This window comes from Crocodylus porosus, unplaced genomic scaffold (assembly GCF_001723895.1).
Source record: "Crocodylus porosus isolate Cpor-Errol unplaced genomic scaffold, CroPor_comp1, whole genome shotgun sequence".
In the NCBI taxonomy this organism is placed as follows: domain Eukaryota; kingdom Metazoa; phylum Chordata; order Crocodylia; family Crocodylidae; genus Crocodylus; species Crocodylus porosus.
Window position 1 is genome coordinate 46,392,188 of NW_017728949.1, and position 26,513 is coordinate 46,418,700.

Below are 26,513 nucleotides of genomic sequence, written 5' to 3' on the forward strand. Positions count from 1 at the left end.
AGCTGCATGCAGGGGAGCAGCACTAGTTGGCAGCTGGGATGAACCTTCAAGGTCACTGCCAGTCTCAGCTAGGACCCTGCATATGTGCTGGCTCTGGCAGCGTAGGACCCAGGACCAGACCTGGCTTCAGGACCAGCTGGTCATGATGGCTGATGAGCAGTGGGCAGACTTGTGGGTCTGGTGTGCAGGGAACATTGCCCACAAGTGGGAGGGGGACACCTGTGAGCAGGACAGGGATGCCTGCAAGGTGGCATGGGATACACATGAGGTGGTGAAGGATCAGGTGGATCACAAGTTCTAGGACAGACTCCTGGCCACAGAGGAGAGGCACCTGGAGGCCCAGAAGCAGCAAACCGCCCTGGTGGCCAGGACAGTGGAGGTGATGGAAGAGGACTGCTGGGTACTAGACGCTATCCTGGCCCTGCCTGTTGCCTTTGTGCCTCCCACTGTCCTGCCCCAGCCCTAGTCCTGCCTGCCCCCTGGCAGCTGCCCATGGCCCAGCATCAGACCCCCCACATGGGCCTGGGCTGAGGTGCAGAAGCACCTCCACCAGCCAGGTGTGCCTCTTCTAGCTCCTGCCCCAGGACCTCTGCCACCCAGCCCCGCATCTGGGCCTAGCCCCCAACCTGGGTGCAGCCATGAGCAGCAAATCTGCTTCTAAATGTGTGCGTGTGTGGATGCCTGCCTGAGGTGAGTTTACTTCAGAGTAAATTACTTTGGAGTAAACCCATCCACGAGCATTTGCATGTGTATATGCATCCTTTGTATTAGGGTTTTTGTGGATTATTTCATATAAATAAGTGTTTGAAGAGTCTGTATATTAGCCATATAGTCTAGTTCAGGGGTCAGCAACCCCCGGCACGTATGCTGAGAATGGCACGCAAGGCCATTTTGCTTGGCACATCACCACCAGCCCAGGCTCTAAGCAGCTGCTGCCAGGCATGGAGTCCAGGCTGCTCCCATCAGGCTGTTGGGAGCAGCCTGGGCTCTGTGGGCCAGCTGCAGCCAGAAGGCTGCAAACAGCTGCTCTGGGCTCTGGCATGTCGGCCCTCCAGCATCTTCCAAGGTAGATACTGTGGTTTTTTTGGCACTCCGGCCAAAAAACCTTGCCTACTCCTGTCTAGTTCTGTTACTTTTATTTGATTGTAAAGAAGATGACATTAAGGGGCATTTGGAATCAGTAAATTGTAATACAGAGCAAGTGCAGGTAACTCTCCCTCACTCATTTCACTGGGCCTGACAGTTGAGAAGACAGTATCAAGGCTACAAATGTTGACCTGGCTCCACTAGTATTATTTAAAGAAACTTAGCACTCACAGTACACTGAAGGCCTTTGATATTTAAACTAGGTTGTGTATCAGCCTCTCTTATATCTACCGCTACCCCTCAATCACCTGTCCCACAAACTGTGTGTTCTTCTCCAGATAGTAGTGCAGTAACTACAGCTGTACAGATTTCCTGACTGCTGCTAGCATGTTCTAGAAAGGACAGCAACTTCTTTTCTTTGACCCCAGCTACTGTTCACATCCTATTGGCGTTGTGAAAGCTCCCTGTCAATAGGAGTTGAGAGGATTTACTACCTCGCATGACTGTCTGTTTCCTGTCTCACAGAACAGAACTAGCCTGCTTTCAGTAACTAGTTACCATTCTTGATTCATTTATTGTTAAGCTTTTTTGCCTCCAGAGTGGAAAACAGTCTTTACTAATAGCAGCTGTAATAAATTGTTCTACCTGGAAGAAAGAGCTGGAATACTGTCTGAAACTCTCAAGGAAAAGAAAAGAAAGCCTTTCTTGTTACTTTTTCAAAGAAATTGCTGAGTAAGTGAAAGAAGGCAATAGGAAACATCAACTTTCCTGGCATGGTATTTATGAAACACCTGAAGTCAAAATTAAACTAGAGGTATATACAATCTGCTTTTTCAGACTATCACATCAATACTTAGATGCCTCCTGATCATACTATTCAGTTTTCAATTATGTGCAGAGAGAGGTAGGTAAGCTGTGAGAAATTACTGCATTTTGTGAAAGGAACTTGGCAGGAGTTTTACAGGGAGAGATGATCAAAAGTTCCACAAGGTCAGAGTAGCAAGGATATGGTGGAGGAAAAATAATGATTTTTTTAAAAAGGAAAATCAATCCAATCCAAGGAGGAAACAACCAAATAAGAACAAACATACAAACAGCCAGTTTTTTGATGAAGGAGTTTTTGGAGGGAGGAACTTAATACAATATAATTAAACAAGAGTCCACCACTAGCCAACTTTTGAACAATTCTTATTAAAGCAGAACATAGTATTTCTAAAAAATAAAGAATTGCCAGGGGCACAGCTGAAACCCTGAACTGCAAAATAGTGAAAAGCACACATCAAACAATACTGAGTAAATCACACACACATTCATAAAAAAAATCTTAATTATATGTCTTTTTAGCTTGCCTTTCTCCTGGCTCCACCAAAAGTAATCAGTTTTAGTTTGCTCTTGTGAAATACTAGCAAAGGCGTAGAGAATGGCTTCCAAAGATAAAATATAACTTACATTCTTTTATATCCTCTTGTTTAAGGTAATCAGTACCACAGATACATAAATACACGATGTTTAAAGTGAGGAAATAAAAAAACACTGTTTATACCATGTTTTTACTAGTTTTTCTTACTGCATTTTTGTATTGGGGTCACATAATACCTTCATTATACCAAAAATGGAGGGGGATTGTATCTGTTTCTGTGAGTGATATACTGACTGTTCCTTTCATCAGCTTGCGCTGATTGTTATACACAAGTATTGTAATTGCAGCACTAATAAACTGCTTTCATTTTATATTTATTTTGAACAAACAATCCCTTTGTTTTATTTACTGTTCTTGGGTCTCTGCCACATGTTATTCTTAAAATGTGATTAACCAATTAATCACATTTAATATGTGGCCAGATTACAATTTAAAAACAATTAATGGCATCATGAAACAAGAAATAAGCCACAAAGTTATTCCACAAAAAACTTTTAATAACTTTGTGGCTGGTTCAGTTCCTATCACGCCATAAACTGAACGTGTGTCCAGGTGTGTCCAACCCTATGGCTGTGACCTTTGTCAGCTGATGGGGCTCCCAGTGGTGGTAGGGGTGCACCATGTGTCCCTGCAACTGAGAGCTCCATCAGCTGCAGGCTTCCAGCAGTGGGGGAGCATGGTGCACCCCAATGTCTGGAAGCCCAGATTAGTTGATGAGTCTAGAAGCCATGGAGGCACATGGTGTGCCCCCATAGCTGGGAGCCTTGGCAACTGAGAGGGCTTCCAGCTGCAGGTGCTGGTGCAGGGGGAGTTTAGGATTGTGATTTTGAGTTCCCCCTGTACCAGCAATAAAGCATGCTAGGATCTTATGCTAAAACTTACAATTATGCCTCCTGCCATTCATGTGTGACTTGGCATCACCTGGACCAAGAGTGACACCTTGCTTCTCAGTGCTTGGGCCAACCTCTCACCTTCCCCTCCCCCAGATCTGTCCGGGGGTCTTACCTGGCATTGTGAGGGCCTCAAAGCCTTGAGGGCCCTCCTCAGACCATCAGTCATCCTTGCCTGGAACTGAGAGGGCCTCAGTGATGTGGTGGGGGTGTGCCTGTGGCATTGGCACTGGTGCTTGCCCAGACTCTGCAGGTGGGTCCTCATTGTGAACAATTTGGCAGCTGCAAAATTATGGCACTGGTGTGCCATGTTGGACCCCTCCATGGACTTACTTAAGAAGCTCCAGATGATTTGTGAATTTTTTCTGGGATGGGCACCATTGGTTCCCCCAAGCCATTCTCTACTTGCCTATGGTTGAGGGAGGCCAGGGCTTGGTTGACTTGGCAGGCAGGGTAGCTGCTTTCTGCCTACAGGCCCTCCAGAGACTCCTTTACTGTGAAGAGTCTCCACCCTGGTGGGAGCTGACCTACGTGTTTCTGCATTTGGTGGAGAACCTCGGGTTTGACTGAGAGCTCTTCCTCCTGGATTATGCCCTTTTGGACTGGGATGCCCTCCCACCCTTCTACCACAGCCTGGCATGGGCCTGGTGGGCCACCTTCCAGCCCTGGGCCAAGTATCTGCAGTTACCACAGTTGCTGCAGGAGCCCCTCGTCTACAATGCAGCCCCACAGCACAGGTTGCTGAGCTTTGGTTCTGATAGCCTTGCTGACTCTCTCATCCAGTCTCATACTTTGTGGGTGGGCCACCTTCTTGACACAGTCCAATCAGACTGGCTGTTGGCCAAGGCTCTGATTGCCCATTTGGGCATGCACTCAGTGTACTGTCCCACTCACTTCATGGAAGATGCGCAGGCCACCCTCCCAGTGGAGGCAGCAGCTGCCCTGGAGGACCACTTCCCAGTACGGTGGGTCATCCCTGCCAGCAATGTCCTGGGTGAGCCCTTTCCACTGCTACCCATCATCTTGGTCATGAACAGTGACCTGGGCAGCGGGCCCAACATTTTACTAGTTCTTCCCATGCTTCTTGACAGCAATGCCAGGGTTCACTTTGATGCACTTCCTCAAGAGGCCCTGTACACCTCATTAGTTCATATCCACCACACCTGCATCCTTACCACTCATCTTGAAATGGCATGGTGGTGGTGCCTAGTGGTACCAGCACTCACCCCAGCCCACCTCATGTGGCGCAGGCTTTAAAGCTCCCCATTGCTAAAAGGACCAGTGACCTCTAGTAGCAGTTGCTGCATGGGATACTGGCCACTGGTCCTCTTGTCCATGACATGGATCTGACTGCATTGGTGGGCTGGCCCTTTTGACCAGGGGACGTAGAAGAGGACCCGTTCCACACCTTCTTCGAGTCCTCCCAGCTACTGCTGCTCTTTGCTACCCTTGGCACTTTGTTCAGGGTGCTGGACTTGGACTTCTTGGAGGCTACCTATTGGTTTTCCTTTCATTACAAGGTGGTTGAGGGGGGTGTCATTTGCCTGGCCAACTTCTTCCTTCTACCCCTGGGACTTTCTCCTGTGGTAGCATTACTGGTGACTCATTACTGGTCACAGTATATTTGTGTTTTAACACTGTTGGATTTCTTCTGCCTTAATCACCAAATCATTTCTAAACCCAGTTAAGGTGGTTGGACATTAGTGGGTAGCGGTGTGAATAATCAGTCATTTTCTTAGTTTGGATGGGAATGATACTCATCGCTTCTAAAAGCATTTCAACTATCTTCACAACAGTTCCTCTTAAGCTGCTTTCTCAGTTAAGATTGCCTTATCAAGTAGTTTTGCTTTCTGTCAAAAAGGAGACAAATAAAAAATGAAGCCTCTCTGATCTTTCCAACACAGAAACAACACAGACTTCTGTCTCAAGGTTTAACGTGATAAGAGATAATCTTCTCTGATTAGTAAGAGAGGCAATAGTTGCTCTGCAAAAATCCAGAGACGATGATAATTGAAAGTTTTGTAATAAAAGGTTAGATGTAACTAGGTGATAAAGAAGGTAGCGTTGGAGTGATGTTGTAGCAGGGGTGGGCAAAATACGGCCTGCAGGCTGGATTCAGCCCATGAGGCCATTCTATCTGGCCTGTGAGACCCCTAAAAAATTTAGAAAATTAATATTTATCTGCCCTTGGTTCCTGTAAAAAATGACAGGAACCAGGGGCATTAGGATCCAGGGGAAGCCTGGTGGGCTCCCACAACAGCAGGGACCACCCGGCTCTGCCCCCCCCCAGCCAGAAGCCCCAGCCAGGGCTCCTGGCCTGGGACCCTGTGGCTGCCCCATGCCAGAACGTCAAGTAAGGGGGGATAGGGGGAAGGCAGGGGAGGAGCCCGGGCAGAGAAGGAGCCCAGAGAAAGGTGGCTCAGGGAAAAGCTGAGTGTGGGGAAAAGCAGCCCCTCACCTGTCCCATGGCTGGTGCTCCCTTCTGCAGCCACTCACAGCCTGTGCGGGGCTGTCTTGAGCAGGCACAGGCAACCCCAGGCTGGCTGTGATTGGCTGCAATGCAGGGCACCAGCCATGGGGAAGGCAAGGGGCCACTTTCCCCCCCTGCACTCAGCACTAGCTTCTAACCCACCCCCGCTGCCAGCCTGGGCCCCGCACCGGCTCCAGGCTCGCCCGCCAGGGCTGAGTGCAGAAGCAGCAGCTGCGGCCTCCATACTTGCTGCTCCAGGCAGTGTTTGCCACTGCCACCTCTGTGCTGCCTAGAGCATGAGCTCCAGGTGAGAAGCAGCAGCAAACACTGCCCAGCATGGCAAGTTGGCAGCTGCAGCTGCTGCCATCACACACAGCCCCGACGGGTGAGCCCAGAGCCAGCACAGGGCCCAGGCTGGGAGCAGGGTGCGTTACAAGCTGGTGCTGAGCATGGGGAAAAGCGGCCCCTCACCCGCCCTGTGCCTGGAACCCCATGTTGTAGCCACTCGCAGCCTGCTTGGGGCTGCCTGTGTCTGCTCAGGACAGCCCTGTGTGGGCTGTGAGTGGCTGCAGCGGGAGCACCAGCCACAGGGTGAGAGAGGGGCCACTTTTCCCTGCGTTCAGCACCAGCTTCTTCCCTGCTGGTGAGTGGGGCTACCCATGCAGCCCTCAACAGCCTGCCAAAACTGGGTAAGTGGCCCTCCACCCAAAATAATTGCCTGCCCCTATGTTATAGCCATTGCAGTCTAGGAGGTATATGAAAGGAAAAGATTTCTGTGGTGGTATCATTTATTTGGATCAACTGTATAGTTGGGAGAGATCGTGGACAAGCTTTCAAGCACAGGTACCTTCAGGTCTGGGAAAGAGGCAGTCACACCTTGAGGTAAGTGACAGATAGAACAATAGTCTGTGTAAATAAATCAAGCAAACTGGGACAAGAGAAGTGGAGTAATAGGGATAGCTTGATTAGTAGAAAAACAAGACCAGTAAAGAGTCTCTGTTATTTGTGGAGTGCAGAGAGGTTGCACAGGTAGCAGAGATTGCTGGTAGATTTTAATGAACCATAAAGTCTGCATCTATGTTTAGTCCACGATTTTTTTCTTATACCCGTCTTCTGAACCAGTTCCATAAATTACCCTTGAGTACAAGAAAGGGAAAGATCGGTACTTCTGTGAAAAGTGTTCCTCTATTCATGTTATATGTCTCTGTCCTTTATCTTTTCCCTCTGTTTGTTCATTTTGGATCATAGCTTTTCTCTAATTTCACCCACATTGTTTCCATGAGGACATTGGTGCATTGGATTATATGTATCACATTCTGGGATAGACATGTGTAAGATCTGTGGATTCTGATGGGGGTCAGAGTTTGTGGAGAGGTGTTGATTGTGGTGTCCATTGAGACATGCTGATACAGTTTTAATTTCTTGTTAAAGTGTTGTGTCCCATTTGGTGCCTGTTGATTAGTGAGGGATTTGTTTCTGATGATGAGTTGAGCAAGGTTAGGGGGTTGTTTGAAAGCAGGAGTAGGGGGAGGGAGGTTAGGAATGTTTATGTCATAGTTTGATCCTTTTTGAGTATCAGCTGTAATTGTTTGAAGATCTTCCTTATAATTTCAAGTGTGGGGTGATAGTTAGAAACTAATGGTATTGTCAATGGGAGGGGGAATGTGGCTTGTATTGTAGTTTACTTTGGGGTATTTAGTTGACTCTTTCAAAGATATGGCCTATTTTTGTTCAGGAGCCAGTCTTGAACACTGGACCTGGAGGCACCCACAGGCAAGCTTCAGCACAGCCACTGTTTGTAGCCAGACATGGAACAGTAGAAAAGGACCCCCCTTCTTAGGGTGAACACCTCCACCTAGCTCCTGATTGGTTAGGACTCCTGATTGGCTAGGACTCCTGGATAGGGAATGGTCCCTGCAGCCTACTTAAGACCTACACAGGAAGCAGAAAGTTGTCTGAACAACAAGGTTCTTGCAGCCTACTGACCACTCTGATGCTCCCTGTGTTCCTGTCTCCCGACCCTGCTTGATGTACTATTGCCAGCCTGGTCCAGACTCTGACTGTTGCCTCTGCTTCACATATTGCTCTGTATCAGACTCAGAATTCAGGTATTGACCCAGCTTGCCTCCCAATTTCTACTGCTGCTTGTCAACTTGTCTCTGTCTTGGACTTCAGTCCCTTGGTTTCAGCCCCACTATTTGACCTCCAATCCCAGCCTTGTGCTAACCTTTAGGCAGACCTCCCATGCCTCAGTTTGTGATAAGTTCTCTGCTGGGGTGTCCTTGCTGGGTAAAAGCAATTTTTAGGTTAGTAAAGTAGATATCGCAAGTATTCACCTCAGAGCAGATGTGGTGGTATTTGAGGGCATGACTGCCAATTACAACTTGATTGGTGTTTGGGATGACTCCTGGTTTTGGGGGTGTAAGTATGATAGTCCATGGGCTTTTTTTACACAGTGGTTTGTAGGGTGCCATCCTGGGTGTGAGTAGTAATATAGAAAGCTGATGTTAGTGTAGGAATATTCCAGAGAGAATTTGATCTAAAGGTGGTAGTTGCTGAGCCTATGGTAGAAGCCAATAAGTGAGTTGAGGTGTTCAGTCCAAAAGATAAAAACAACCTCATTTGTGTATGTCGCTGGTAAGTGTTATAGGGCTTTGGCCCCTTTTGGTTGGTGCCTTGCTCCCAGCAATGGCAGGGTGAGATCTGGATTCGGTGCCACCTAAATGGTTCAGGTACTGCTCCTACTCACCTCCCACATCTTTGATGTTTGTTGTTGTTCTCCTGGGAGGCAGTTTCCTGTAGGTGACCTGAGAAGATCTTGATCCTGGGCTTTCTTCAACCTTCCCTTTACCTCACCCTCACCACATCCACAGTCAGGGATGGACTCTGCTCTCTCCAGGTCTTGCATTGGGATGATCCCATCACATCCACTTCGTACACCTCCAAGGGTTAGGTCTTCCTGGCCGTCCCTCCTCCCAAGTCATCCTTCACCTTTGGACTGAGGCCTGAGCAACTAAACAAACCCCAGTCTGGGGTTAACTGCAGCTTAAATCAAAACTAAACTTAAGAAGTCAGCATCCACTGACAGGCTCCTGGGATCTTGTCTCCCTGGTGCCCACAGTCTTGCTGAGGACTCTGCCATCCTTTCTGCCTAATGGGCATTCAGATAGATCAGCCATCTGGTGCCAGGCATCTGCTGGGCCTCTTGGGCAAGCCCCCTGTGGGTCTACATCCCTTCCCCCTTTTGGCCCATCTGACCTACGGCTGGGCTTTTGGGGTCCCACCAACCGGTGTCGCTTGTCACTCCATAGCTTCCTGCATTTCCCTCTTTGCCATGCTGCCCAAGGGTGCCAGCAGTCCCTTGTCATCACTCCCCGCCACAGTACCTGTGCTCCCTGGTGTGGCTGCAGCTCCACTCCTGGGCATCCCAGGAGACTGCTTCCCCCCTGATGGAGCTCCCTGGCATCCCTCCATTCTTGGGGCTTAGGCTCCTTGTCCTGTCTGCTGGGGTCCTCCGGTAGATACTCAGTTGTTTTTCTCTGCATTTGGGACTGGTGCTCCCTGGCTCCATGGCCAGCATCTCCCAGCCAGCGTTCTGCTCTCCTCTCCCCAGCGCCACTCTGGTTGTGTCCCTGGCTGCTTTTTGAGCAGCCTGTGCCCCTCCAGAGCCATGCCCCCAGTACTCACTGATTTGCAGGCTCAGGCAGTTCTGGAACTGCCTGAGCCTGCACCTGCATTTCTCCCCAGCTGCCATTCATCTTCCCTACTGCTATGAGTATCGGGGTGTGTCAGGCAGGAGTTTGGGATGCATTGCCTCCCTTCTCATAGTGTACAACAGGTATATTACAGTTTTAGTGGTGTAGTTTTCTAGCAAATTCTTTTCCACATAGCTCATGAAGCGGTTTGCATGTTGGGTAAGGGGTTCCTTGATGAACTTTTCTAGGATTTTCCCTAGGATGGAAATTAAGCTGATTGATCTATAGTTACCCGGGTCCTCCCTCCTGCCTTTCTTGTGGATTGGCCCTCTTCCAGTCCTCAGGACTTCTCCAGAGTGCCACAAGTTGTGGAGGAGTTTCACCAGGGGTGCCACAATGACTTTGGCCAGCTCCTTCAGCACTCTTGGATGAAGATCATCTGATCCCACTGACTTGTATGTGTCTATTTTTTTTTAGTTGGTCTTACCAATTCTATGGCAATAGTAGGAAGGCAATTATTTGTACCATGCTCATCCTTTACTCTACATGGCATGGTTTTCCCCTTGGTCTGGTGAAAGATTGAGGCAAAGTAGCCACACAGGAGTTCAGCTTTCTCCTGGGTACTGAGCTGTTGAACAATGGGCCAACACTCCCATTTGCTTTCCTCCTGTTCCCTATGTACCTAAGGAAGGACTTCTTGTTGTCCTTGATTCCCATTGCTAATCTAATTTTGGTCACTGCTTTAGCCTGTCTTATCTGTTCCCTGCAAATGTGGACCATTGTGGAATAGTCCTCCTTGGGGCCCACCCTGAGTTTCCATTGTTTATAAGCCTCTTTCTTCTTTTTTAAGAGGACGTGATTTCCCTGTTTAGGCAAGAGGGCTTCCCAGCCCTTCTGTTACCTTTTCTCCACATGGAAATAGACATCCTTTGTGTTTCAAGGATTGTGTCCTTAAGGAACAACCACTCTTCATGTACTTCTTTCACAATCAGTCCCTGGTCCTTCAGCACTTGCCCTACTAGTGACATAAGCTTGTTGAAATTTGCATTTTTGGAGTCCAAGACTTCTATCCTGCTATCTGATTTGTCTGCCTTATGTTGGACAGTGAACATGATGGTTTCATGGTCGATGTTGCCCAAACTTCTCTCTATATTTAAGTTGATCACGAGGTCATCTCTTTTGGGCAAGACCAAGTCTAGCAGAGTGTCACCTCCAGTTGGCCATGCACCTCCTGAGTCAGGAAGAGCTCCTCAACACAGGTCAGGATGGATTGCGACCAATCCAATTTGGCTGAGTGTTCCTCCCAGGAGATGTCTGGATAACTGAAATCTCCCATGATGATCATGTCACATGCACATGCAGGCTCAGTTAATTTTCGGGTGAACTCCAGGTTAAGTTCCTCCCCGTGTTTTGGTGGTCTGTAGTATACACCGATAGTTAGATCTCTTTTAGGAAGTGTCAGCTAAAAGTGGAGCAGTTGTGGGTGAGAGATTAAGTGGACGATTTGTTCAGTATGTTGTGATTAGCAAATCTAAGTGCAATCTGGGTTTTTTTTGTATTTTTTTGGGGGGGTGTTTGGTTGGGGGGTTTTTGGTATTTCAGGCAGGCAGCTGTATCTTCACGGTATGGAATATTTATATACAGGCTATTGACATCCCATGGTTGCAGTTATGACCTTCTCAGGGAGGTGGTTGATATTCCAGTTATTATTGAGGAAGTCTGTTATGTCTTGCAGAAAATTCATTTTTTGAATGACAGGTGGTTTTTATGAACCTTGATAGCTCTTAAGTGAGGGTACTGCAGTTGGATATGATGCTTCTGCCTGGGTTACCTTGTTTCTGAATCTTGGGGAGCATGTACAATGCTCTTGGGGTGGGAGCATGAGTGATTCATGCAAGCAGTTTTTCCTGAAGCTGATATAGAAAGCATTTGATAATGTTCTACAGTTCAAAGAGTCATTACTTGTATTGCATCCTACTAAAGTCTTTTCACAGTAGCTAGTGTCTGAATTTTCTGGTAGTCTCTTTGATACAGTCTTGATGGTTGACTAAGACTATAACTTTTCTTTTGTCTGCTGGTTTGATGGCTTCTCATTTTGATCTTAGGGACTATCTGACTTTTTTCTCTGTTATGGAAAGAGGTTATGGTGGCTTTTGTTGAGAATTGAACTGTTATCTTTCTTTCCAAAACTGTCAATGTAGTAGCCCAGGGGTTGTCAACAGGAGGTACGTGTACCCCTGGGGGTACTTTGAAAGGTTCCTTGGGGGGGGTGGAAAGAGAGCACAGCCACCCTGCACCACTGCTTCACAGGGGCAGAGCCAGGGCAGGGCAAAAGCAGAGCCGCACAGATGCTGTGCTGCTGCCACTCACCATATCCCTGCTCCACATTCGACCACTAGCCCCTCCTCTCCTGCCCCTCCCCCCCGCTCTGCACCCAGCTGCTTGTCACCCCCTGGGTGGTACACTTACTAAAAGGGGGTACACTTATTTAAAAAGGTTGAAAACCCCTGTAGCAGTCCAATGTGTGGATGTCAAGTCAGATTTGTTTGTTGATCTTATCTGTTGTGGCAGGAAGGTGGCTGGAAGTGGTTCTGTCCTGGTTATGGAAGTATCTCAGGCAAAGTCTGTGGAAGAATTCTAACAATTCTCCACATATTAGTGACTTGTCATGTTGTTTAACCAGAGAGATGATCAGGGCTTAGGAAATTATGGATATTTCAGAGTGGAATAGGGAGTGTTATGATAGTTCTACCCAGAATACCAACATTATTAACCTATTTTGATTTTCTCCTGTGTTGCTTGTATGCTGGCTGTGAGGTGGCTCTTGAGATAGGTGATTCTACTTTTTCCTCTTATGTTGGATGGTTGTCATCAGGCTTTTTTGGTAGGAGGTTTCTGCATAGTAACAAATTAAGTCTTTGGGTTTTAGCTCTTAATTTAGTAGCATCAGTAAGTATGCCCTGATTAAGCAGATCCCTTTTAGAGTAGGTTAGGTAAAGAAGCTTTTCTGAGTTTCTCCTGAACATTTGTGTTGTTAGTTTGGAGTTACATGTGTTAACCAGAGGGCTGTAAAGAAGATAAGAAAAAAATAAGGTGCCATACAGGAGAGCAGAGGTTGTGAATATGTGTACTCAGAGTTTGTCACTATAAACCGGTCTCCAATATGCTTGTGAGTCAAAATGGACAATAGATTGTGGAGCCATTTGACAAAACCCTGAGAGCACAGTAACTTCTTGATACTCTTTAGAGTGTTCTCTACAATAAGTTCTTGAGTGGCTTCTTTGGTATAGATTTCAATGATGAGAGCAACACATTTCCCACCATTTTGGCATCTAATTGACTTTAATGAAAATTTTCAAATACCATAAAAGTCTCATTTTCAGAGATTTGAGCACTGAACACTGACAGATTTAAATTGCAGTTTCAATTGGACTTTAAGTTGAACTCCTCACCCCACTGCTCTGAATGACTTCCTGATATCCAGTTTAAATGTAAATTTTCTTACATGTATTTTATTATTACCTGTTTATATACTACCCGTTTTCTTTTTCCTTGGTATTTAAAACTTTCCAGAACATGTGCAACAGTTGATATGTCTCCCTCATCTGTCCTTTAACAAAATCATACAAAATTGAATATTTGATGGGGGGGAGGGTTTGGGTTTTTTTTAAATATATATATAAATGCCTCCAAGGCTTTAGTAATTTTTGTTGCTCTTTTGAATTCCCTCCAGATTGTTGATGACTCTTTGGCTACAAGAATTGCATACAATATTACAGGTGTAGTCTCTTCAGTGATGCTGAGAAGAAATGTTTTGTTTGTGAATTTGCCGATTTTGCCTTCAATAATCTTGTGTTGCACTGTTGGTCTTTTTACATGGTAATTTTGGGAGGCTCCAGGAGCTCTTAACTCCTGGATTGTCTGCGCATTAGCACCAGAATTGGTTTTAAGCTCTTATTATGTGGCTCAAAGTGACATCACTCCAAATCAGGATTATGTCTAATCTGTCTTACTGAGCTTGTGTTGCACTAAGGTGAAGTCACTCTAGGCAACACCTCAGTGTAAACACCCCACAGGTCAGTGTGGCCTAAAGATATTTTTACTGCTGTATTGCAATGCAAGTTTGCTTCTAAATTTTCTATCTGCTTTGTGTGTAAATATTTCTGCTCCCTATATTGTCCTGCCCTGTTTTCTTGTTCTAGAAAATTCCATTTGAAGTGGAAAAAGGAAAAATGTTGCCTTAGAAAATGATAAATATACCTTCTGTTTTTGTGCTTTGATTTTTTTAAAATCTCATTAAAAATCATCTGAACACGTGGTGAGATTTCTGCATATATGATGCAAATATGAGTTGGCAATACAGCCAGTAACAAAGGAGGAACTTGAAAAAGATGCAACAGAGGGATTGAATCTGGCTTTTCCCTTCTATCTTTAACTTATTCATTGCAGGACCTTATTCCTGGCCTTTTACAAATTCTCTAGGTTTGCAATGAAGAAAAAAAATACGTGGTAATGATGTCACTCCGCAAAACCATGTGGCTAGCACATCAAAGGCACTTTTTACTAAAAACTATGGGGCTGTTCCATTCCATTTTACATATATATAGGAAATTGGAATATCTTGATAAGATCATGAAATACACACAAGGCACATTTACATGTGTCCCTGACTGTGCATTTGGTACTGCACAATCATTTAGTACTGAAAATACTTGCTAAAGCAAGTACTAAATGACTGTGCAGTAGCTGCTGGTACTGTGCAGTCCGGGCGGTGCGCAGTTATTTTTAGACGCTATGTCACTGTAGCAATGAGCTACATCACTGTAGCATTTCATGAAGACATGCGCACACACTAGCAAACCCTCTTTTTTCTTTTTAAAGTCTAATAACTAGCCTGTGATACATATGAGAATAGATTTACCATATCATGATTTAAACTGTCTTCAAAACTACAGAATGGTATTTGCATAAAGTAATTTAAATGTATTTCAATTACTTCCTTGGCAGTGAAAGTTGTTAACATAAACTTGAACAAACTAGGAACACTGGAGGCAAATCTGCAAATCTGTGTCTGGGGTTATATTGTGGGTCCATTTTTTTTTAAATGGAAATATTAGTAAATTAAAATGTATTGGTACTTTAGCTTTTAATGTACAATTTTTTATGACTAAAATATTCTCTGTTTTGAATACTATTTGAGAGGATAACAATACTTAAATTAATTAAAAGCCTAGTAGTATTATTTATACAGTTATATTGTTACATTTTTCTAATGTGTACATTGCTAATATGATAACGTGTTCCACAATGATCTCAGTCTGGATTTATAAGAAGATCTTAATGAGTACATTTTTTCCTTAGCTATTTCCTAAGCTAACAAAGTGAGGCTTTATTCAGTGTAGTGAAAATTTAAGAACCTTGATACAGAGCAAAACTGAAAAGGAAATGATTATGCTGGTATTAAGATAGTATAACCAAAGTAAATTATTAGATGACATGATTTCTAAAAAAATCTTTAGGATATGACTATAATCACCCATGACGTTCACTGCAACGCTTTGCCTTTTCGGGCTGCTTGGACACAGCTGCCTCCTTTTGGGTCAACAGCTTGCCTTCCAGTGAGTTTTCCTAAAAGGGTCCCCAGGGGTTCTCGCCTGCTATATCTTTGTTGGTATGGATTATTCCTGGAAAGAAGTTCACTAATCAAGTTCTCTTCAGTCACTTGCTTAGGTCTTCATCTGAGGGCTCTGCCTCCCCTACACCTCGCTTTGTACCAACCAGTGATGATGTTAGTCTGGCCAAGGCTAAAGCAAGGTGAACCTGTAACGTGTGGGTCTTTGGCTCTTATCTGATCTTAGTCCCAATTTGGATGGTGTATCATCCTTTTGTAGGCTTTGCATTGGCCTGACTCCTTATGGCGTTCTCCCTGGGGTATCTTCTCTCAGGGCACTCTCTCTCCCCCCTCCAGGGGCTACTCACAGCTTCCATATCCTTTCTTCTTTTTTTCTCTCTATAGGCTCAGCACTTTCCCAGTCTCTCCCAGCATCATACAGGATCCGTGGTCTTGAGAGAGGTACGTATTCTGGCTCCTCTGAGGCAGCCTTATCAAAGCATCCTACTTCTCAGGGGTGCCACCACTCGCCCCTTCCAGGGCATTCATCCATCTCATGCCACCCTGGGCTCTCTCAATTCCGGTCCTCCATGAATGTGTGTCAGTGTGGTTTTTATCTCCTGCTCTAAGGGCTGACTGACAAACTGGTGTTGGCATGCAGCCACAAAACCTGCCCATGCTGGTTCTGGGGATTGTGACTGCTGTTGCTGCTTTCCTCCTCACTCCTGCAGTGGTTTGGCTTGCCTGCTGTCTGTGGCGTCGCTGCCACCACACTTTGGCAGCAGTCTGTGGCTGCTGCTTTTCTCTCCATCCCAGAGCCAGAGGTAAGTTTTGTTTCATGGTGGTGTCTCTGCCACAATAACCTTGGCTTATTCTGTCAATTATGAGAAATATGCAGAGGGTACATCTATATGAGATATTTACTGTGCAGTTGACTAATTAATTGCACAGTGAATGTCTCAGTGTCTACACGTGCACCCTATTAGGGTGAATGAAAGTAATAAACTCTGCAGCAGGTTAGGAATTGTAAATACAAAACCTAACCTGCTATGGAGGGTTTTTTGTGTGAGTGTAGCAGTATACATGTTGCTGCTTCCCTGCCTGGCTGGGGCACAGGGTGCTTCAGGGCGGGGCTAGCCAGCAGGCAGGCCCCATGCTGAAGCACTCTCATGCCTCAGCCAGTCTCTCCGCAGCACATGGAGCCCAGTTGGAGCAGCCCTGGGTTGGCTGGCTGTCCCCCTGGGTCCTTTGCTAGCCCGGGCTGCTCTAACATGGCTCCACATTCTGGTACAACATGCCCTGGAGTTTTTTGCTCCCAGGCATACATTCAAATGGCATGCCTGGGAGCAAACAAATTTGGAGCAATAATCTTCAGAGTTTATTCATGTGCATTAATTGCATGTGTAGATGCTTCCAGATGTACTCTCTCCTTATTTGGAAGGAGAAAACCTTTTATCCATCTTTTGATGGAAAGACAAACTGATCCTCAAACTGTGCTATCAGTTCCGTGTGTGCAAGGCTGACAAGAATATATAATAACATTATATTTATTATCAGGGATGTTAGTTATAGGTGCATTGGTCTAGGGGTATAGGCAGACAAAACTCTTTGGGTAGAGGTGATATCTTTTATTAGACCAATTAATATTATATTTATTATGGTTTTTTAAATTAACAATAGTCACTCCTTTTTGTAATTCCTAAGGAGAAGTTCTCAAACCATGATTTGATGACCAGCAGTGAATCCAAAGCATCCAGTGTGGTTTGCAGAGCATTATGTGTCAGGAAGAGGAGAGAATATTAGAGAATCTCTATCATGATCTGAATAGGAAAATGTTGGAATAAGTAATACATTATTGACCTGTGGGGAATCTGATAAGGGCTAAAGCAATTTAGGAAGTTAATGTGCAAAGGTTCTTAAAGAAATTTATGCTGTGAAGTCTTGATGCACTAGCTCTGGAACCCAAGTACCTTCTTGCATTAAGATAGTGCAAAGACCCATTGAAAATCAGTGGGATACAGGGTCTTAAATTCCTAATTCACAAAGTCTCCTAAGACAATAAGGTAGTTTTGAAAAGTGTACCTACTGTCAAATCTATCAGTTCTCACTGTGCTTTTTTTCCCCTTATGATTCACCTGCCATAACAGTTGTTGCAAGGGTTCTGTGAGTTCATTTCTCTAACATATATTTAAGAAATTGTTTTTAATTTGTGAAAATAATTCCTCCTCCTGTTCCCCTTCCTCCACCACTCTTCAACCCCACCCACACCTCCTCTTACCTGTACACCTTAAGCATTACATTCCCTCGGGGCAGACTTTTTGTGTTTTGAGCTCTGTCAGAGTTCCTGCTGGTTTTGTTAAGGTTCTTCTTTAGGCCCCAGTTCCAATTAAGTTTAGGAAATTTAAAAAAGAAATTTATCCTAAAGTCTTCCTGGTCCTGAAAGGTAAATAATAATAAGATTTAGTGCCTGGCTTGCTTCACCTGAAGCCATGCTGGATAGGTATACTGGTGAGAGGTCCTCTACTTTGGACGCTGAAAAATGTGGAAGTGTTTGGCTGCTGAAGTCAGATCCCTTTCTTTCAGGATGAATATCCTCCACTCCAAAATCAGCTCTACATGGGTTACTTCAGCTTTTTAAATTTCTATCTCAACATCTTGCCCTTATCCCACAATAAAAAAACACCTAACCTGCATTACCTTAACCCCTAAATGAAAGAAGGATAAACTGCTGCAGGTTAGTTTTCATTTACTTTGGGGTAAGAATGTGCACGTGAGCAGTTACTGCAGAGTAATTGCCAGTGCTGTAAATCCCAACCCTCCTTCATTTCATGGTAACTTGTTTGTGTTCCCATGCTCTCAGGAGTCTCTTCCAAACTGTGCCAGAGGGTTCCTACATATCCTCTCAGAAGCCATTCAACCTCTTTTTGCCCAGGGTTCCTTTAATACTAACTTGGCTCACAGAAGTGTTGTGAAGTAATATTTGAAATGTCATTAATGTTTGAAAAGTGATTTGAGACCCTGGATGGAACGCTCTACTCAAGTGCAGACTAGCATATTATTATTTCTTTCTGACTTACCATGCTGTCTGCATCCATGCCCATAGATATGAAGAGCTGTATGCATTAATATTTTAGGCAATTTTGAAGTATACCTCAGAACCATTCCTAATTTTGCCTTTATTCCACACAGACATGGTGTTATCTCACTTTTCCTATAAATTATTAACATGAGAATCGCTGAAGCATGAAAATAAGGTAATAGGAAATTTTGTTTATGCTAAGTCAGGGAATCCTACATCACAATAGCTTTCACAGATGTGTGGGTGACACTTAGGCGTTGGCAGGCTTAGAAGTGTTCATGACAATGCTTTATTCATTTGTTTTATGAAGCTCTCAGTAAAGCAACAAGCAGAAAGGAGGATGTTTTTATACCCTACTGCACTCATTTCAGCAATATTTCCAAAAATAGCTACATAATAAATTTGTTCACAGGAAGTAGATGAGAGATTGTATAGTTGTGTAAGAAGAATTATTAATACATTCAGAATGTTATATCTTATATTTGTTAAGATTATCATTGGGTTTTTGGTATAAGCAGTAGATACTATAAAAGTGGCTACTTTAGATGAAGGATGTATGAGAATTGCACTCTGTAAACTTTAACAAATTCTGTGAAGCTTCTGTGAATTGAGTTTCACCCTTTTTTTGTTGTTGCATACAACATGTATATTTTTCTGCAAGACACCAGCTGGGAGAAATTGGGGTATGCATTGTAAGTGAGAAAAATCGATCCTCCAAGGTCTGGAAAACTGGTGATGGAAGACCTGTGGCAGCATTCATTGCAGCGACTCTGGGAGCCATGGCAATTATGGTAACTCTGCCACTGCTCCCTTACCACCAAATTTCCGGAGCCCTGGAGCTTGATGGCATAGTCTGGTGTGCCAGATTGGGCTGGCATGTAGGGTCAGTCCGCAGCTGGACCTGGTTTGTAGCCCCAGACCTGGCATGTAGGGTCAGATCTGACACACAGCCCTAGACCTGGTGACCCCAGATCTCAGTTACTTACCTGTATTACAAGGTAAGATCCTTTTTCTTCTTACTGCCTTCCAAAACCAGGGTGCATCATATATCTCAGGGCATGCTATCTGCAAGAAAATATGTTATTTGCTTGAAACTGCATAATAAACTTTTTTTCTTCTTGAGAACTGGCTTTTTAATGTACTTTATTCCAGCAGAGGTGGATGGAAAATGACTTAACATTTGACAAGGTTGTCTGGTATTGATGATGTTTTATGTTATCTTTTTGTTCTTGTGAAGATATGAAACAAACAGACCTTGGGAGCAAAGGACATGTTCAGTCCATTAACCCTATTTACCTGGTTCAGTACTATGTGTCAGCACTATTCTGTTACTGGATATTCCCAAATAATAAGCATTTGTGAACTGATTATGAGTTGACATTGGCAGCCAAATCCCAAGATTCATTCAATTTTAAATATAGATGCTTAAAATGCAGGTTGAGGTAAGTTTTTGTCAACTTATAAGCAAGTATCTTTATCATATTTATATAAACTCACTTTGCAATTGAACAAGTATTTTGTTTACAAAGTCTGACATCAGTGGCACCCCACACGCTGTAAGTACATATGTTTTCAGAGGAGCAGAGCCTTTAATTATAAGCTTTTTGGCTTTTCCTATTTATTCATAAAGAGGCTAATGCAATGGGGCTTTCCTGCTTGGAGCATCTAGGAACAACAGTGACTTTGAATGAATAATGGTGATAAAAATATCTCAAGTTCTGAGTACAGCCTTTGTGCAGAATAAGCTGTCCAATGTTTTTGTCAATATGAATGTAGCAACTATTAACGTGGAATTGATAATCAGAAAGAGTGTGGCCAGTGTCATGCAACAGAAAATGTTTCAGTAAAATAAACCATCTGTATCTAAGATATATTTCAGTGCTATATCCATCAACACTGGGGAATGCTTGCCTCAAGGGAAAAAAATTACTGTTGTAGCTTGAGGTACAGTTCTGTACATAATTTGAAATCTCCTTACAAAACGGAATCCTGAATTCCAAACTATGGTCAAGTTTCAGCATTACTGGCTAGAATAGCTTAGTAGGGCACAGGAAAACTATGGCAAAAGTAGAAAGTTGTTCTTTCACTGAATTTAATATAATAGGTATAGATTATGTTAAGGGAAACCACACTGAGGGGAAAAAAAGATATGCCTGATGTTAAATAAAAGGATTAAAATAATAAGATTACAGGTTAGTGAGAGGATTTTTGTAATAATGTGCTGCCTGTGTAATTGAAGGTAGTATTTGTCATGCAATGGAAACAGTGGAATATTATACCTTTGTAGTATAATCTGGTTCTGTAAATTATACCTTGTGCACTGTACATGATCCCATTTCCCCTTTTGTAGCTGCAAAGGCTCATCACCTTTGACTGTGTCCCCAAGTAAGAAGCATTTATGGACTACTGATTTTAGTTGCACAGAAAAGATATAGCAAGTGATTTCTCCAATAAAACCGGATGAAACAGAATTCTCTGCATTACAATTGTTTCTTGCCCTGCAGGGAGATATTTCACTTTTCAGAGATTCCAGGAGTTCATAGAAATAACTCCCAGGATCTGGAAAGTGAGAGACCTCCCTGCAGGCAATAATACTGCAGTGCAGCTTTCCCACTGAGTTGCCCAGCTGTGGAAGAGGAGGAGATCACTTAGGCTACCAATGATGTGTGTGTTTTGTGTGTAAGGCCCCCAAATGTCAGCACATTTGGAGTCCCAAATGTTCAGGACTTGACCTCATTAGTAAAGAATTGACCCAAGTAGAGCTACCACCAAGGGAGCCTCAATCCTGAGACAATCCAACAATTTCAAGTACTCAAAGCTATTGTGCTGGTGACATGATCCATCCCATTACCCCTCATCAGCGAGATATAGACTTCCTTGTTTCAACATGATTAAAATGTTTAAAATACTTATGAAACAGCTACATATTTTTGCTGACACCATTTCTTTAGAAGAATGAAATTCTCTGAAGCATATACTTGAATTGTATGTGACTGCTGTGGTAGAAAAAAGCCACCTGGAGATTTCTTTATTTTTTTTCCTGGGCTCCAAGGCAAATTTTATGTCCATCTGCACTTCAATACTACAGGAGCATAAATATCAAACTATGTTAAGTTGCATCCAGCTGGAAAATATATACTTTATGAGAAGGAAGACATTATTTAACAGTACTATGTTCATATAGTTATGAGTCTTCTAGGGATAATAAATTTGAACCCAATATTGTATCCAGCACTATTTTATTGTAAACCTTTTTCTTCAAAAAAAGTTTTTAAACTGTGTCCTTGATTTATCAAGAATGCAGTAAAAAAGAAACCACTTTGTGGACATATGGATATAGTTTTAAAAATTCGCTCAATTTAGGAATTGCTGATTTATGCTACTATTTAAAGACATTTTGATTATGTTACTATATAGATCAACACTGAGTTTTACCTGATATTCAAACATGCTCACCAGAGCTGTGACAGTGTTCCCCAACTGATGATCTGCTCCTTGAATAAGGAAAGCATTTCAGTAGAACTCAGAAATAATCACCAATGATATACATTGTTCATGTCTAATTGGCAAAAGCAATTTTGGTTGGGGGAGGGGGTGGAGAATCAATCACCTAAAAAACCCCACATATGGTAAAATCCCTGTTATCCAGGATTTTACTAACCAGAATACTCCATTAACCAGAATTTCAGCAGTGGTATGCCCATGGCACTGCACCCTGCTGCTTCCCTGCCTGCTGTGCCACTTTCTTCCTTGGCTTTCCTCCCTGGCTCTCCCCCCACTGTGGCTGGGCTGGGCTGTGGCTGGGCTGCCCTGGTGTTTGGCAGAAGCAGGGAGTGGTGCACAGTTGGATGCGGGGGGCGGGAGCAATCCCAACACCAGCACTTCCCACCCCGCTTGGGGTCAGAGTTGGGAGCCTCGCACCCCCAGACAGTGGCTCCAGCCCTGCATGTCCATGCAGAGCACCTGGGTGCAGCACCTACCACAGGGAGAGGGGCCAGGCTCTCCCACCTGCCTCCCGGTAGAGCTCCCAGCTCCCAGCACCCCAGGCAGGGCCACAGCCAGAGCCACCGAGGTGCAGTTGGGAGCCGCCCATCCTGGGAGTGATTCCTGTGGCTCCTCCTGCCCTGCCCGGGGTCAGAGCTGGGAGCCCTGTGCCCCTGGGCAGCAGCTCCAGTCACCTCACCACCCCATATGCATCTGCCACCCCCCACCCACCGTGTCCAGCCAGAAACCCTGTGCCTCAGGTAATCAGCACTTTTAGGTTACTGGCACCCCCCATTTCCTACTCATGCTGGATAACAAGGATTTTGCTGTGCCTTTTAAAAAATAAGGGGAGAGAGTTATAGCCACCAAATTATATTTATAATTTTCCTAATTGTTTACTATGCTTTGTAGTTCTGAAATTAGAAGGATACAAAGCTAGTTCTCCACAAGGGAACAGGGGCAGCAAACAGGGAAGTTTGTAAGTGGCTCATTGGGAGCAAGAAGAGGAAGGGGAAAGAGGAAGAGGCACCAGACCCTGTTTCATGAAGGTAAGTGAGCCAAGGCTCACTGTGTTTGGCTTGCTGAGCATTTGTTTGGTGGGCTGTGTGTTTGGGAGTGTGCTCTGAGCAGCTGGGAGTGCTGCTAGCTGAGTGATTACAGAGGAAAGTTCATTAGGCAGTCTGCCTGGAAACTCTCACCATCCTCCTTCCTTCACTGTAAGCTTGGTGAGAGGAAGCAGGGAAAAGGGAACACTTTGGGACTAAGGAGCAGGAACAGGCCAGTTTACAAAGGAGTTTGCTAGGGAAGGTCTGCTTGGAAAGAAGGGCAGGAAGAAATAGTTGGCAGATTATGAGTTCCGGAGAAATTGGTGGAGGATATCACAATACCAGAGCCACTGATAATGCAACCTCTTCCTCTGCTTGGATCTATGAGATGTCTGTTCAGGCAGGACTGCTCACTGTCAAGGCTTCCACCCAGGTTCTGACTTGGTGCATTGGAGATTGCAACTTACTGTTACCTCAGGTGGGTTAGGGGAGGCTGGGGCCAGTAACTGTGCTGGCCTCAGCAACCTTACCTGGGGGCCTGGGGGCCTGCTGGAGCTGCAGCCACAGTGAGCCTGCAGGAGGAAGCCTGGCCAGCAGCCAGAGTATGACTCTGGTCAGCCAGGCTCTGGTTTTGCGGGGCACATGCTGCCACAATGTGTACCACCTCACTTTTTTTAGGCATGGGTTTTTTGACCGTGGGATCTCCTGGGGTCAAAACCCCCCTCTGCACTGAAAAGTAGCACTGCAGGGAGTGCTTTCATGTGTGGCGTGTGTGGTGTGTGGCACTCCAGTGCAGCATACTGCATGTCTGGGCTCATCTGGATGCACACATGAAACTCAATAAGGACAAGTCCAAAGTCCTGTACTTAGGACAGGACAATCCCATGCACAAGTACAGGCTGGGGGCTGACTGGCTAAGCAGCAGCTTTGCAGAAAAGGACCTGGGGGTTACAGTGGACAATAAGATTAATTTGAATAGAGACCTACCAAATTTGCAGTGGAAGCTGGGTGTATGGTGGCTCCTTAAATCTTTCAGGTTCCCCTGTGTGCCCTCCCTGCTGCTCACTGATGCCTGCTTGCTTCTGATCAGCAGGGAAGTGAAAATCATAGTTTTAAATATGGTACCATTTTTGTCTCCCTGCCAGTCAGCAGAAAATAGTGGGGCAATTAGGGACCCTCAGCCAATCAGCAGTGGGAGGTAGAAACAACACTATATTTAAAACTGCATTTTTTACCTTTCCATCAATCAGAAGTTAACGGGGAGTGGGAGGGCCAGCAAGTGGTAGGGCCCATCCACCAATCAGTGGTGGGGAGGTCTGTAGGGTACTCTGCAAAATTAAAGGAGCTACCATTCATCCCACTGCTACTGCAAATTTGGTAGGTTCTTAAATATGAGCCAACAGTGTGCCCTTGTTGCAAAGAAAGCTAATGGCATACTGGGCTGCATTAGTAGGAGTGTTGCCAACAGATCAAGGGAAGCAATTCTTTTATTCTATTCAGCACTGGTAAGATCACATCTGGAGTACTGTGTCCAGTTTTGGGTCCCCCACTACAAAAAGAAGGTGGACAAATTGGAGAGAGTCCAGTAGAAGGCAACAAAAATGGTTAGGAGGCTGGGACACATGATCTAGGAGGAGGGAACTGGGCTTATTTAGTCTTGAGAAGAGAAGACTGAGGGGGGATTTAATAGCAGCCTTCAACTACTGGAAGGGTGTTTCCAAAGAGGATGGAGCTAGACTGTTCTTAGCGGTGGCAGATAACAGGACAATGAGCAATTGTCTCATGTTGCAGCAAGACAAGTTTAGGTTAGATATTAGGGAAAACTCTCCCACTAGGAGGGTAGTAAAGAGCTGGCACCCATAGATGTTATGGACTCTCCATCCTTTGAGGTTTTTAAGACTGGAACTGGCTTGGATGTTATATTCAGGGATGGTCTTACTTTCAACAAGTGGTTGAACTAGATGACCTCCTGAGGTACCTTTTGAGAGGGGAAAAGAGCAGGGTGAGGAGAAAGTCCCAGGAAATCCAAACAAGGAACACTCACCACAGGTGTGGGGAGAAGCACAGCCAGAGCAGGAAGCATGCCACAGCATTTTTGCAGCATGTGCTCCCTTTGAATTGGCAGAGGGAGCATGAAGATGGGTATTTCTGGCCTCAGAGAGGACCAGCCAAGGCGAGCAGAGAGTTCACCTAGAAAACTAGCTGGAATTGATTTAAGTGAATTGTATTTTGGACTCCTATTGAAACAGCCTGCATTGTGGATTGAACCACCTTGTAGACCTGAGTTGAGTTGATTTTAGTTAAGTGTCTGATGGACCTCATTGAACTGTCCCAGATGAAGTACTCAACGTCTTTTTCGACTCATTCTTCATAGGCAAGGTCAGCTCCCAGACTACTGCATCGGGCAGCACAGTTTGGGGGAGAAGATGAGCAGTCAATAGTGGTGAAAGAACAGGTTAGGGACTATTTAGAAAAGCTGGACATATACAAGTCCATGAGGCCAAATGGGATGCACCTAAGGGTGTGGAGGGAGTTGGCTGATGAGATTTAAGAGCCACTGGCCATAACCCTTGAAAACTCCTGGCTATCAGGAGAAGTCCAAGATGCTTAGAAAAGGGCAAACAGTGCCCCTTTCTATGGTCTCCCACAACATTCTCCCAGGCAAGATAAGGAAGTATGGGCTGAATGAATGGACTGTAAGGTAGACTGAAAACTAGCTGGAGCATTGGGCTCATAGGGTAGTAATCAAAGGCTCAATGTCTAGTTGGCGGCCAGTATCTAGTAAAGTGTCCCAGGGGCCGGTCCTGAGGCCAGTTTTGTTCAATGTCTTCATCAGTTACCTGGAAGATGGCTTAAAGTGAGCCCTCAGCACGTCTGCAGATGACACCAAACTGAGGGGGGCGGGTATTAGATATGCTGGAGCATAGGACTAGTATTCAAGATGACCCAGAGAAATTGGAGGATTGGGCCAAAAGCAATCTTATAAGGTTCAACAAAAACAAGTGCAACATCCTGCACTTAGGACGGAACAATCACATGCATTGATACAGGCTGGGAGCTGACTGGCTGGGCACCAGCTCCACAGAAAAGGACCTTGGGGTTACAGTGGACAATAAGCTGAATATGAGCTAGCAGTGTGCCCTTGTTGCAAAGAAGGTAATGGCATACTGGGATGGATTGGTAGGTGTGTTGCCAGCAGGTCCAAGGAAGTGATTATTTCCCTCTGTTTAGCACTGTTGAGACCAAGTCTGGAATACTATGTTCAGTTTTGGACCACCTACTACAGAAAGGATGTGGACAAATTGGAAAGAGTCTGGCAGAGGGCAACAAAAATGGTGAGAAAGCTGGGGCACATGGCTTATGTGGAGAGGCTGAGGGAACTGGGTTTATTTAGTTTGGAGAAGAGAAGACTGAAAGGGGATTTCCTGACCTCTCCCTCTTGGCTGTAGCCTCACAAGGACCTTTGTGCCTCTCCTAGGCCCTGGCTCTGCCTCCAGGCCAGTTGAGACTCCAGGCTCTCCCAGCTCTGGGTATCTCTTGCAGTGGACTCTCTCACACTTTGGCCCCTCCTGGGCCCTGGCCCAGCATAGGCCAGTCGAGGTTCCCAGGGCCTGTCCTCCAACTACCAGCCCTCTCCTCTCTGTGGTTCACCCACTTGGGCCCCTCTATAGATCACTCTCTCTTTCTCTCTCTGTGGACTTGGAGCCCTCCATAGGTTCTCCTCACTGCAACC

The 26,513-nt window shown here is 45.0% G+C and overlaps 1 long non-coding RNA gene across 1 annotated transcript; it reads left to right on the forward strand.

Annotated features, from left to right (window-relative positions):
- The first annotated feature begins 1,000 nt into the window (after positions 1-1,000).
- On the forward strand, positions 1,001-20,903 carry LOC109322591. The gene is made up of 3 exons (XR_002104421.1): positions 1,001-1,118; positions 13,256-13,261; positions 20,892-20,903. It is a non-coding gene; the product is annotated as an uncharacterized LOC109322591 (long non-coding RNA).
- The last annotated feature ends 5,610 nt before the right edge of the window (positions 20,904-26,513 follow it).